This window comes from Chiloscyllium punctatum, chromosome 36, assembly GCF_047496795.1.
Source record: "Chiloscyllium punctatum isolate Juve2018m chromosome 36, sChiPun1.3, whole genome shotgun sequence".
In the NCBI taxonomy this organism is placed as follows: domain Eukaryota; kingdom Metazoa; phylum Chordata; class Chondrichthyes; order Orectolobiformes; family Hemiscylliidae; genus Chiloscyllium; species Chiloscyllium punctatum.
Window position 1 is genome coordinate 37,435,124 of NC_092774.1, and position 13,236 is coordinate 37,448,359.

Genomic DNA, 13,236 nt, shown 5'->3' on the forward strand with positions numbered 1-13,236 from the left:
CAACACTGGTGGAGAGAGAGAGAAAGAAACAAAGACAATATCCTGGCTTGAGTCCAGAACAGTTGTGAGGAAGGGTCACAGCACTTGAAATGCTAACTCTGCTTCTCTCTCCACATGTGCTGCCAGTCCTATTGAGTTTCTCCAGCATTTGATGCATTTTTGTGTTTCAGAACTCCATCATCTGCAGTTCTTCATTACACTGACTTAGGGAAGCTCAAATCCCATAAAAGGGTAGAGCAGAAGCGCTGGAATTACTCAGCAGGGCTGGCACCAGTTATGGAGATAAAAACAGTTCGGACTTCAGGTCATTGAATGATCTTACATCAGGGACAAACTTTTGGGAAAGCTGCAAGAGTAAAAGGCACTTGTGTAACTTCAAAATCTGGGAGAACTCTCTCAGCCTTGGGGGTCAGGCTGACTCAGCATTCTGGTCCTGTTCATTACCTGTTAAATTCTCAGTTTGTTGTTCTTGCTATATTTCTACATGGTTGACACATTCCTATGTTTTAAAATGAAATTACAAACAGACAAGAATTTTCCATGTAAGTAATCATACATTAGAGGGTTTGGAACGTGAATGTAAACTTTTAAACAGAAAGTATTTTTTCATGCATGGGGTGTGGGCATCGCTGGCAATGCCAGCATTTATACCCATCCTTAACCACCCTGTGGTTGGTTGGAAAAGTGAATGAAGGTGTCTGAGATTGTCTTGATCAGGACAGCAATCTCAAAGATGGGCGTGCTCAGGTAGAAGTACCCTCCACTCCCACAGCCAAGTCTGCATTCACTTCAATTATAGATGTCATCTAAACTTCCCAGGACAAGGACAGCATGGGATGACAATCAGAATAAAGCTTCCTCTACTCTTCAATTGCAAGTGAAGCTACCTCAACACTGTCCCCAACAAACACTGCCAAGACAGAGACTGCATTGGGTTAGATACAGAGTAAAACTTCCTCTACACTTCCCCATTCATGCAGTCCCAGGGGAATGACAGCAAAGGGTTAAAGAAACATTCGCGCTTCTTCCATTCTGACTGACACTTAGTCCGCTCTACACCAATCCTCAAGGAAAATTCAGAACTGAGAGTATTATCTGGTCATGAATTCACACATCCTCATGCGAATGACAGCAACAGAAAATCATGTCGTGACACACAGATAAAACACACACAATGTACAACAAAACAAGACTGTTATTGGGATCAAAGACATTTAAATGACAGGAGACATAGTCCCTGCAGTGATCCAAATGTGAGCTGAACAAATTTCACACTTGAACAATATTCTATGAGAATGCAATGTCCACCTCACTGCTGTCTATTCAGTTCCTCTGCTCTCGTTCAGGGCTGAGTTGCGGCTGACCACATTGTGGCGTGGGGGTCAAGAGGTTGGACAGTTAAGGTCAACTTGGATTGAGGGCATCCTTTGTCATGCCAGTGAGGTCGAGGGTCGCTCATTTACTCAACTTATAATCGGGGACAAGGGGATGTCAGGCTGGGCTTGTATCAGTTTGAGTTTAGAAGAAACAGATGATCCGATGGAGCTGTATAACATCTGGAGAGGACTTAATGTAAATGCAATTTCAACTCAATTCTAGCCAGAGACTAGTCTCTCATTTAAGATAGGAAAGTTTTGTTTTTCTCACAAGTGTTCTCGAGTCTTTGAAATTCACTTCTTTAGAGAGCAGCACGTGGTGGTGGGTAACCAACATGGTCTGGGTGGGACGGTCAGTCAATGTTGACTCGATGGGCTGAATGGCCTACTTGCACGCAATTGGCCTATATCAATCAATAGTATGCACTTGCTTTATGGTTACCGACATCAAATTACATGAGTGGTTTTGGTTATTTCATCTCTTATTATCGTATTCAACCAACTACAGCATCTAGAAACTAGCTCAATTACAATATCCAATATCTGCTGAGTACTTTTTCTTTTTGTCACGACCAATATCTTGAACTCTGACGTGTGACCTTTTCATTACTGTCAAAGTTCCTGATTTATCCGGACATTGTCATGGTTTTACTTTGTCGAATGTCCTCCTGGCATTTGCAGTTAAGACCCTATATTCTGCCCTTGTCAACATTTCCCCTTACAATTCTCTACTAAGGATTTCATGAAAAAGCTCAGAGTGTGGTGAGACTGCGGAACTGACTACCATAGTGAATAGTTGGGGTGGAAGACACTACAACTAAGGGTAAGCAACCCAATACAAATGAATGTCACTGTCACCAGATTCACAACACACTGAAATTTAAACATGCAATGTCCCTCAATTTCTCAACTGTCCCGAACCAGACTTGATGAAGAACAGATCTTGCACATCAACATTATAATTTAAACAACAACCAAATTATAAATATGGCAAATTTTCTCGGGCAAAGTTAAAGAAGATAATCTAATTAATAGCAATGATTTAAACCCTTTGATCAAGCCCCCCACCATCTCAGAGACAGAGACTTAAGCGGCAAATTAAGAAAGAATTTATTTTTAAACTTACCAATTCAAGCAAACAGTTTCCAACAATGGATTGCCAAGCCTTTGTGCAATCTTTGGACTATGACTGTTTCACAGACACGTAATTGTAAATCTAATTTAAAAGTCACTGCCGAAGGTGAATAGACACCCCAGTATTCAGCCATTTCTTACAGGCTGGGAGTCATTCCCAGAAAGAGCCAACAATTCTTTAACTGGACAGCTCCTGGTCTCAACGAGCAGCAGTGCCCAATGGAAGCAAAGTTGCAGGGGTGGGGGAGCATGACGGCATAAAACAAAAAAAAACCGACCGACTCTCCCACGATGAGCACTGTCAGAATGTGCAGGGGTTCAGTCCTTTCAGTGACCCACAGCAGTTTCACCAGCAGAATCAGATTGTTGGGAGCACTGGTGTGCCTGCTGGTGCTTCTGCAAGGTGCAGAATGATGAGAACCTCCGCTTCCACTCGGGGCACCTGTGCCTCAGCAGGTGGGAGGAATTGCTGAAGGCCTTCCCGCACTCTGGGCAGGGGAAGGGCCTCTCCCCCGTATGGACCCGAAGGTGGGATGGCTGGGTAAAGCCCTTCCCACACTTGAGGCAGGAGAACGGGCTCTCCCCGGTGTGGACCCGCTGGTGCCTCAGTAGGGCAGAGGTATCATTGAAGGCCTTCCCGTACTTGGAGCAGCTGAAGGGCTTCTCTAATATGTGGACCCCGAGGTGGATCAGTCGGACGGAGGAATAGCTGAAGGCCTTCCCGCATTCGGGGCAGGAGAATGGCCTCTCGCCTGTGTGGACACCCTGGTGCCTCTGCAGTACAGAGAAATTGCTGAAGGTCTTCCCACACTCAGGGCAGGAGAACAGTCTGACCCCGGTGTTACTGCGCCCATGAGTCTCCAGGTCAGATTGGAAACGGAAGCCTTTCCCATAGTCGCCACATTTTCATGGTTTCTCCACGGGACGGGATTCCTTGGGTTTCTCCATGACCGAAGCTTCAGCTGCACACAAACGAGTGTACAGCACCTCCCTGCCGTGAATTCCTTTTCCCAGTCTGTATAACGTTTACTGGCTCCAGAATCAGAGTGCTGCAATAGTCGGGTCTCTCATCCAGTCTCACTGATGCTGAAAACGTACTGAAAGAGGAATCAAAAAGCTTGGTTCCTTCTCACAGAATCATAGTCGAAAATTGTTATAGTCCCGATGGATTCAGTGACTGCCAGACATTGACGTGAAATTGAGGACTGCAAATGCTGTAGAATCAGAGTCAAAGCACAGCCGATCAGGCAGCATCTGAGGAGCAGCAGAGTCAATGTTTCAGGCAAAGCTCTTCATCTATTGATATTGAAACGTCCATCTTCAGATCTACAAATAATCTGTAAAAAGAGATTACAAAAGTCATTAATGTCAGTCCAGGTTAGAAATTCAAAACAAGCAATTCTACTTTCTGCAAAACATACTTTTCTTTTTCCACAAAATTGAAAGCACCATCCCACCCCCTCTCACCCCTCTATTCTCACTCCGCTCAAACTAATCCTCCCGACGGAACTGATTCAGGATCTTACAGAGACCGAAAAGTGAAAACATCAAGACAGACACCTCTGAATTCTGGATACCTCCACCTGAAAGTTAGTATCTTTCACGACATCTAGGAGTGAGTAAGTCTGATTTTGGGAAGAAAAAAAAGTGTTAATTCAGGAAGAACCTTCAATGCAGCTTCTTGAGAAACAACCAGACACGAAATGGTTAACATCTGGGGAGGTGGAAGTGGGGAGATGGAGGAAATGAGATATCAAGACATTGACACCGACACCAGACAGAAACTGAACACACAGACATGGCAAACTTTACGGGCAAGCCAGAGTCATAGAGATACACAGCACAGAAACAGGTCCTTCGGTCCAACTCATCCGTGCCGACCAGATCGCCTAAATTAATCTCGTCTCATTTAGCAGCACTTGGCCATATCCCTCTGAACTCTTCCTATTCATATACCCGTCCAGATGCCTTTTAAATGTTATAATTGGACCTACATCCATCACTTCCTCCGGCAGATAATTCCTTACACTTGCCTCCCTCACCTCAAACATATTATCCTCCTGTTCTGGAGTTCTCCCATCCCAGGGAAATGACCTTGTCTATTTACCCTATCCATGCCTCTCATGATTCTATAAATGTCTGTAAGATCACCCCTCAGCCTCTGGTCCACCGGGGAAAACAGCTGAAGCAATGCACTGCGTTTCCTTTTAGCTTCACACTCACAGAACCTTACTCCCGTGTAAAACATTGTTTCCCTCCCCCACACTGTCCATGGGAAAAGCCAAGACTGCAGAGACTCTGGAGTTGGGGGAATGCCACGTAGAATTCCTGCAATGTGGAAACACGCCATTCAGCCCAACAAGTCCACACCGACCATCCAAAGCGTAACTCATATGGACACATTCCCCTATCCCATTCCACTACACTTCCTGCACACTATGGGCCCATTTAGTATGTCCACTTCTCCCGAAACTGCACACCTTTAGATGTTGGGAGGAAACCAGAGCACCCGGAGGAAACCCAGCAGACACGGCAGGGAGAATGTGCAAACTCCACACAGAGAGTCGCCCCAAGGCTGGAATCCAAAGTAGATCCCTGGCGCTGTAAGGCAGCAGTGCGAACCACTGATCCATCGTGCTGCCCATGTGTGCAGAAAGAGGTGGGGGCTGGGAACTTTGTTAATTGTACCACACAGTGGATTGTTGTGTAAGGTTAAATCTCACGGCATCCAGGGAGAGCTAACCAACTGAGCACAAAATTTAGAAGCGCGTTGTTGGAGATGCTGGAATCCTTCCTGAAAACAACAAATGCCGGAGATCACAGTGGGTCAGGCAGCGCTGTGCTACTCTATGACTGGACAGTGTGGACGTGGAGATGATGTTTCCACTAGGAGAAGAGTTGAGGATGCCAAGTCATTGAGGGCATTTAAGACAGAGATAGGTTCTTGATTAATAAGGGGTCAAGGGTTATGAGGAGAGGGCAGCAGAATGGGATAGAGAAACATATCAGCCATGATCGACTGGTGGAGCAGACTCGATGGGCCAAATGGCCTCATCCTGCTCCTGTGTATTGTGGTCTTAAAGCTGGGCAGATGACTTAAGGGGTTCTCACAAACTATTTCAGAATCCTGAAGAGGGGTTGTTGGACTCGAAACTTTAACTCTGCTTTCTCTCCACAGATGCTTCCAGTCCTGCTGAGTTTTTCCAGTGTTCTCAGTTTTTGTTTCAGATTTCCAGCATCCACAGTTCTTTGTCTTCTTCATCAAATTCATTTCTTGCCCTTCCCAAGTGTGTGGAACTTCATCTCCCTGATCGACAAACTGTTCACTTACCCTAGAAATGACCAAACCTCCTTCTCAAAGTAGACGCCTTTGTTGCAAAATGATTCTTCAATTCTGTGACCAAAATTATTGCATTCGTAATTACTTACACCAGGGACTCACAATATCTCAGGCCAGAACACAGCTAGATTGTTTCAGACAGTACATTTATGTGATTTCATACAATTCCCTATTCCCAACTTTACCAGCGTGTTGCAGGGAATGGAGGGTTTGAGTTAAGAAGAAGTTGGGACATTTTTCCAATGGAGCCGAGGAAGTAGACAGTTAACCTTATAGAGATTTTTAAAATCAGAAGGGGTATAGATAAGGTGTCATTCCCAGGAGGCTCAGAATATTTTATTGCTCCAGAAGGTGTAAAAGGGGGTCAAAGCTTCAACAGAAATCGAGCAGAGCTGAGAACAGATAATATTTAACCCTGTGGGAACAGGGAGATTAGAGGACAGAGAAATCAGGACCTGAAATCCGAGCTGACACCAGACTGCCATGTTATCAGTGCTTTGATTAGTGCCCACCCTCTACCTTTACTGAGCCTCTCACTCGACTTGAATGCCACGTATCCCCTCGATATTCCGGATCCAATCCTTGTCATTCTGAAGCCATATCTCTGTAAGGAGTCTCAGATCACAATTATTCTCTACAATGTGTGCAGTCAATTAATTCGCTTTTGTTACAATGGAGCACACATTCACATACTGAGCTTTTAGTCTTATTTTTTGTGATGGTTAGAATCCAGTTTTGATTGCTCGTACATTTATTCTTCTTGTCCCTTTCTATCATTCTCTGGTGTTTGGTTTCCACATCACTGCATTGCTCACTGGCCTTGATTTGGATTGGCCGTGCTAAATTGCCCAGTGTCCAGGGATGTGTAGGTTAGGTGGGTTGGCCATGGGAAACGCAGGGTTATCGTTTCAAAGTAATAGAAGGAGTAGGCCATTTGGCCCATCGACCCTGCTCCGCCATTCATTAAAATCATGGCGGATCGATCAATCGTCTCAGCTCCTCTTAATTGCATTATCCCAACTTCCCTGAATTCCCTTACCACGCAAAAAACCCATCCAACAGTGTCTTAATGAAGCTGCCTCTACTGCTTCCTTGAGCACAGAATTCCATTAATTGACCATTAACCACATAGGTCCTGCCCTGAGTTGCCTCATCAAAATGCAACAGCTCATATTTGTCTAAATTAAACTCCATCCACTACTCCTTGGCTCATCGGCTCATCTGATCAATTATAATTTATATTAAACTTTCTTTCCTACCTTATTCCCTAAAAGATGAAAATCTCCATCCCAAACTCTCGCCCTCCATTCTCACTTTGTTGAATCTCATCACGGATGTCCTCATCCTGAAGGGTTTGGTTCATGCTGATTAACAGGCTCACATTCAAGGGGGATCTAACTGAAACGTACAGAACATTGAACGGCCTGGACAGAGTGGACATAGGGAAGATGATTCATTGGGAGGAGAGACTAATACCCATGGGCATAGCCTAAGCATAAAGGGAGAATGGAGATTAGGAGCAATCTCTTTTGCCAGAGAGTCGTGAATCTATGGAATTCATTGTCACAGAAAACTGTGGAGGCCAGGTCACTGAGTATGTTGAACATTGAGATAGAGATGTACAGCACAGAAACAGACTGTTTGGTCCAACTTGTCCATGCCGACCAACTATCCCAACCCAATCTAGTCCCACCTGACAGCACACGGCCCCATATCCCTCCAAACCATTCCTATTCATACACCTACCCAAATGCCTTTTAAATGTTGCAATCGAACTAGCCTTCAACACTTCCTCTGGCAGATCATTCAATAAACGTACCATCCTCTGCGTGAAAAAGTTGCCCCTTAGGTCTCTTTTGTATCTTTCCCCTCTAACACGAAACCCATGCCCTCTCGGTCTGGACTCACCCACCCCAGGAAAAGACTTTGTCTATTAATCCTATCCATGCCCCTCATGATTTTATACACGTACAGTTACAACGTTTAAAAGACATTTGGATAAGTACATGAATACGAAAGTTTCGAAGGTTTATGGGCCAAACACTGGTAGGTGGGCCGAGTTTAGTTTGAGAATATAGTCAGCATGGACTAGTTGGATGAAGGGTCTGTTCAGTGCTGTCAGACTCTGTGAATGACCTGTATTGGTCTTAAAACCATTTTCTTACCTCCCCCGATAAGCATCCACTTCTTTGTTGTTCAAGACTCAGATGAACTTAGCCTTGAATATGTTCAATGACCCCACTTCTGAACTCAATTCCTCTTCATAATTTACCACTTGCCTCGCTCATTGCCTGCTGCATCTGCCCGACAACTGGTATTGACTGGTGTGGAGGGACTCTGAGACCCCTCTATACATCCATACATCATTCCTGATGAAGGGCCTGTGCCCGAAACGTTCCCTGTCCTGCTCCTCAGATGCTGCCTGACCTGTTGTGCTTTTCCAGTGCCACATTTTTCGACTTTCACCTCTAGTCCTCACTTTCTCCACATTCCAATATGTCACCATTTCAACAATGCACTGCTTTTTTTTAAACAGCAAAGGCTATAACTTCACATTGCGGCACTGCACTTGCCTTGTGTTTGTCAATTGAGACACAGGCCTGGACCAACTTCGGGAAGAGGCAAATGACTGAGTTCTGAACAAAAACCGTAGCACACTCAAAACGTCGGCTCTGTTTACCTTTCCACTGATGCTACTCGACCCGTTGGCTTTCTGCAGTATTCGCTGTGTTTGTTTGACACAAATGCTGCTTTCCATTAAAGAACTGCAATCCCTGTCCTCTGGTAACTGACCCTAGTCAGTGGCAATAGGTTCTTCTGATCATTAAGGTAAAAACAATGACTGCAGATGCTGAAAACCAAATACTGGATTAGTGGTGCTGGAAGAGCACAGCAGTTCAGGCAGCATCCAACGAGCAGCGACATCGACATTTCGGGCAAAAGCCCTTCATCAGGAATAAAGGCAGTGAGCCTGAAGCATGGAGAGATAAGCTAGTGGAGGGTGGGTGTGGGGAGAGAGTAGCATAGAGTACAATGGGTGAGTGGGGGAGGAGATGAAGGTGATAGGTCAAGGAGGAGAGGGTGGTGTGGATAGGTGGAAAAGAAGATAGGCAGGTCGGACAAGTCAAGGAGACAGTAACTGAGCTGGAAGTTTGAAACTAGGCAAATGTGGCTGTGGTACCGAGTTTGTTTCATAACATGGTTGAAGAGCTTCAGAGCAGAGGAAATGACCTGGGAGTTGCAGTGGGAGAGGGACTCACTGAGATTCTTGTAGAGAGAGGAGGAAAACTTCTTCAAGGCAGGCATCCTTGCAAGAGGATTCGCAGTAGGGTTAAAATCAACAAGGTAAAAACAATGACTGCAGATGCTGAAAACCAAATACTGGATTAGTGGTGCTGGAAGAGCACAGCAGTTCAGGCAGCATCCAACGAGCAGCGAAAACACCACGTCTTCTCCCATCATTGACAGAAACCCCTGGAAATCTCCAGTTAACCATCTTTGCTCCAAAGAGAACATTCCCAAACTTGGGAATGTCTCCACATAATGGAAATTGCTCATCCCTGGACATGATGCATGTGTTACAATGGGGAAGAGGTTTTGGCAAAATATTGTCAGTTAGCAGGTGGAAAAATGTTCAGGAAGTAAAACACAAATCCCAGTCTCCAGCTTTGTGAATCTTTAGAAACTCTTTGGGAAGTGGAATTAGAGGAGAATGAAGGATGAACTGACGGACTGAGCAGAGACAGTCCAGACACCGTCCCCTTGTTTAAGAGGCTGATTGACTCTGATATTCTCGGGACATCAACTGACCCGAGACATTGAAAGAATTCTCTGCACATCAGGAATTCAAACCCATTCTCGGCTCGGGGCCAATGAGAAAATTCGGGAAAAGGCAAAACACTGAAAGGCTCGGAGGGCGATGGCCCCGGTGTAGGAGAGCTCGTTCGTCGTGACATGGATGTGCCTGCAGATGGTGGGATCAGGCTGTCCCCATGTCTCCATAATGAATGTCCAAGGCTTTATTATGGAAAAGTAAAACTGATAGAAGACAATGGTAATTTTGGGCGGGGCGGGTTGAATTATGAATTGAATAGTAGGTTCCTCAAAGACACTGTGGGCCTGGCGCTCGGGTCTGTCTCTGTGGCGCAATTGGTCAGCGCGTTCGGCTATTAACCGAAAGGTTGGTGGTTCGAGACCACCCAGGGACGGTGTGTTTCTTGTTCTCGCTCCTACCGCTTTCTTGGCTGCGAACGTGCACGTTCTTAATGGTTTCAGGAAAATGTTTCCCAAACGGAAATCTTTTCCACTGAGGCAGCACAAAGGGGTTTCTGAATTGATTGAATTTCTAACGTAAAGGACTGCGGATGCTGAGAATCCGAGACAGAAAGCGAAACTGCTGGAAAAACTCAGCAGGTTTGGCTGTACCTGGATGAGGAAAAAGACGAGTTCTGAAATATTGTCTCTGATTCTCTTTCCACAGATGCTGCCTGACCTCCTGAGTTGCTCCTGCAATTTCTGTTTTTGACTGAACGTCCATTTCATCTTTCGGGATGAAACACTCAGACTCGCCATTTGCAGATATTTAACCCTTTTGAAACCTGTGAAGTGATTGGATTCAAACAAACTCAGCAATGATTTACTCTTTCGCAGCTCCACAGGCAGACAGACCTGGGAAATGAAGCTGTCAGTGTGGTTCTGTATTGGTGGGCCGAGTACTGAATGCGATGGACATGAAATCCATTGCGGTTCCCCCACGCAGGTATGAACCCTGCCGACGACAGTTGAGAAACGACGTCAAAAGAAAAGGGAGATTGCTCCACGGTTTTTTTTTTAAATGCAGTCAGTGGACGGGTTGAAATATTTCAATCACATTGGGACTGGTCGGGAATCTGTAGCCCACTGCCTGTCACGGTGGAACAAGCAGAAACCCACAGAGCTGCTATTGAGGCGATGAGCCAAGTGTTTTGAAATGAGACGAGAACAGTGAGGGGCGTGAAGTCGTGATCGAAGTTAAGCAGGCACCTGAGGACAAAGGTGTTTGATTTGCCAATGAAAGATACTGCTTCACAAAGTTGGGCCTGTGGAAGGGAATCTGTGATTTAGATTATCTTTGGTTGTTCACATTGTGAATGTTCCCATTGCTGCGCATGTCCGTGTCAACGTCAGAACTCTGCAGCATGGTGGCGTTTGATCCGCACAGGGCCAGGGGCGCAATGGATGACGCATCTGACTCCACCTACCTGTTTGAAATGCAGCTCACAGCTTCTTCACGCACCCCAATTAATCTTTCTCATTGTCCTGAAGCCGGCATATGGTTTGAATTCCTGATCTGCGGGAATGAGAATCCTTTCACTGTCTCGCGTCAGTAAATGTCCCTGAGAACATCAGAGTCAACTCACAGCGCTGTCAGAGGAGGGGAAGCTGAAATAGCCCCACACGCTGCTCACGGGCACATTTCACTTTCCCCAACTCACCGCCCCAACCACTGCGGCTCTTGGGAGTGGAAAGGGAACAAACACCAAAACCCAGTCTCACCTTTGTAAATCTTCAGGAAATAAGAAAACTGTCCATCCCTTCGGATCTTCCATCCTGGGCTGACAGCCTTGATTTTAAATGGCTGTCCAGTCAGTGCCGATTCGTTTTGGCTGAAAAAAATCTTCCGTATCTCATCCCAGCATTTCTTGCCACAGAGACCTGTGTGGCAGAGTTCATGTATATATTTCCTTGTATGGTATTTTATAAATAACATTCGTTTGCTGGTTGTTTGTATCGGGTATTTCAGGTTCATTAGCCGCTGTTTGAGTGTGTTGGGAGGTTTGTGGACTACCATGATGCTGAGAGGGTTGAGTTGTCTGGACATCATTTCCCAGATGTTTTTAATGTAAAGTAATGTGCTAGGGTTTCTGTAGACGTTGTGTCCGCTTGTGTCAGTTTGTTGATGTGAAATCGGCACACTGGGTTTATTGGTTAGGCAAAAGTGAGGACTGTAGATGCTGGAAACCAGAGTTTAGATCAGAGTGGTGCTGGAAAAGCACAGCAGGTCAGACAGCTTCCGAGGAGCAGGAAAATCGACGTTACGGGCAAAAGCCCTTCATCAGGAACAGAGGCAGGACGCTTCCAGGAGTGGCGAGATTAATTGGGGGGTGCTGGGCCAAAGGTAGCAAAGAGTACAATAGGTGAATGGGGGTGGGGACGGAGGTGACAGGTCAGAGAGGAGCATGGAGCGGATCGGTGGGAAGGGAGATTGACAGGTCCTGAGGACAGCGCTCAGTTGGAAGGTTGGAACTCAGGTAAGGTGGGGGGGAGGGGAAATGAGGAAACTGGTGCAGTCCACATCGATGTCCTGGGGTTGAATGTATCCGAGGCAGAAGTTGGGGCGTTCTTACCCCAGACATCGGGTGGGGAGGGAGGGGCGATGGAGGAGGCCCCGGTCCTGCATGTCCCTGGCAGAGTGGGAGGGGAGGTTGAAATGTTGGGCCACAGGGCGATGGGTGTCCTGGAGATGTTCCCTCAAACGCTGTGACTTGACTCTGCGACGGGGCTCCAGTCTCCCCAATGTAGAGGAGACCGCATCGGGAGCAATGGATACAAGAAACAACTTTGGTGGAAGCCTTCTCAATACCGTGACCCGGGTTCGATTTCCGGGCAGGGAAGCAGTTTTCAGTAGGGCTGTCAAACTTCACTGTCGTCTCCCTGGTGGTCTAGTGGTTAGGATTCGGCGCTTTCACCGCTGCGGCCCGGGTTCGATTCCCGGTCAGGGAAGCAATTTGCAGTGTGCTTTTTTGGCTGCTCGTTCTCCTTAAAGTTGTAGAGTTACTTGTTGGTCTTCGTAGTCACTGGGTGCTGCACTGTGTTGTGGTTCGTTGAAACAGTGTCCTCGTTCAGATTTGTTTGTATGTGTAGGGATGATTACTTCTGTAGCTAAGTACTTGGTTCGCGTGTGTGGCTTTCCTGCAGAGGCTGTTTTGAATTTATCATTGACTGTTCGCTCTACTGTGACATCTAGATATGGCACTTTGTTGTTGTTCTCCTCTTTTGTTAATTTTATGCCAGGAAGGAGATTGTTGATGGTGTTGTAGGTTTCCTCTAATTTGTTTCATTTTTTGATGACAGAAGTGTTTCATGGGCGTTTCGTTGTTTTGTTTGTAGGGCTTGTTACTGAATATGAAGTGGGTGATAAGGTACAGTTCCACGAGGTTGACAGTGTTATCTTTGCTGCTGAAGTTGGTTCTGTGTTTTTGTCTTTAGTTCTTCGAGTAGTGTCTTCAGTTTTCTTTGGCCACGTTGATGTTAATGGATGTGAACAGGGCTGTTATGTCAAAGGACAACATTATTCCATCCTCTTCTATCTTCGTGTCTTTGGTGTTTGGGAATTCTTGGATGGAG

General features: G+C 45.9%; 2 non-coding genes across 2 annotated transcripts; both read left to right on the forward strand.

Moving 5' to 3' along the window:
• The first annotated feature begins 9,984 nt into the window (after positions 1-9,984).
• Positions 9,985-10,058, forward strand: trnan-auu (transfer RNA asparagine (anticodon AUU)). The gene has a single exon. It is a non-coding gene; the product is annotated as a tRNA-Asn (tRNA).
• Positions 10,059-12,540: 2,482 nt separating this feature from the next.
• trnae-uuc (transfer RNA glutamic acid (anticodon UUC)) lies at positions 12,541-12,612 on the forward strand. The gene has a single exon. It is a non-coding gene; the product is annotated as a tRNA-Glu (tRNA).
• The last annotated feature ends 624 nt before the right edge of the window (positions 12,613-13,236 follow it).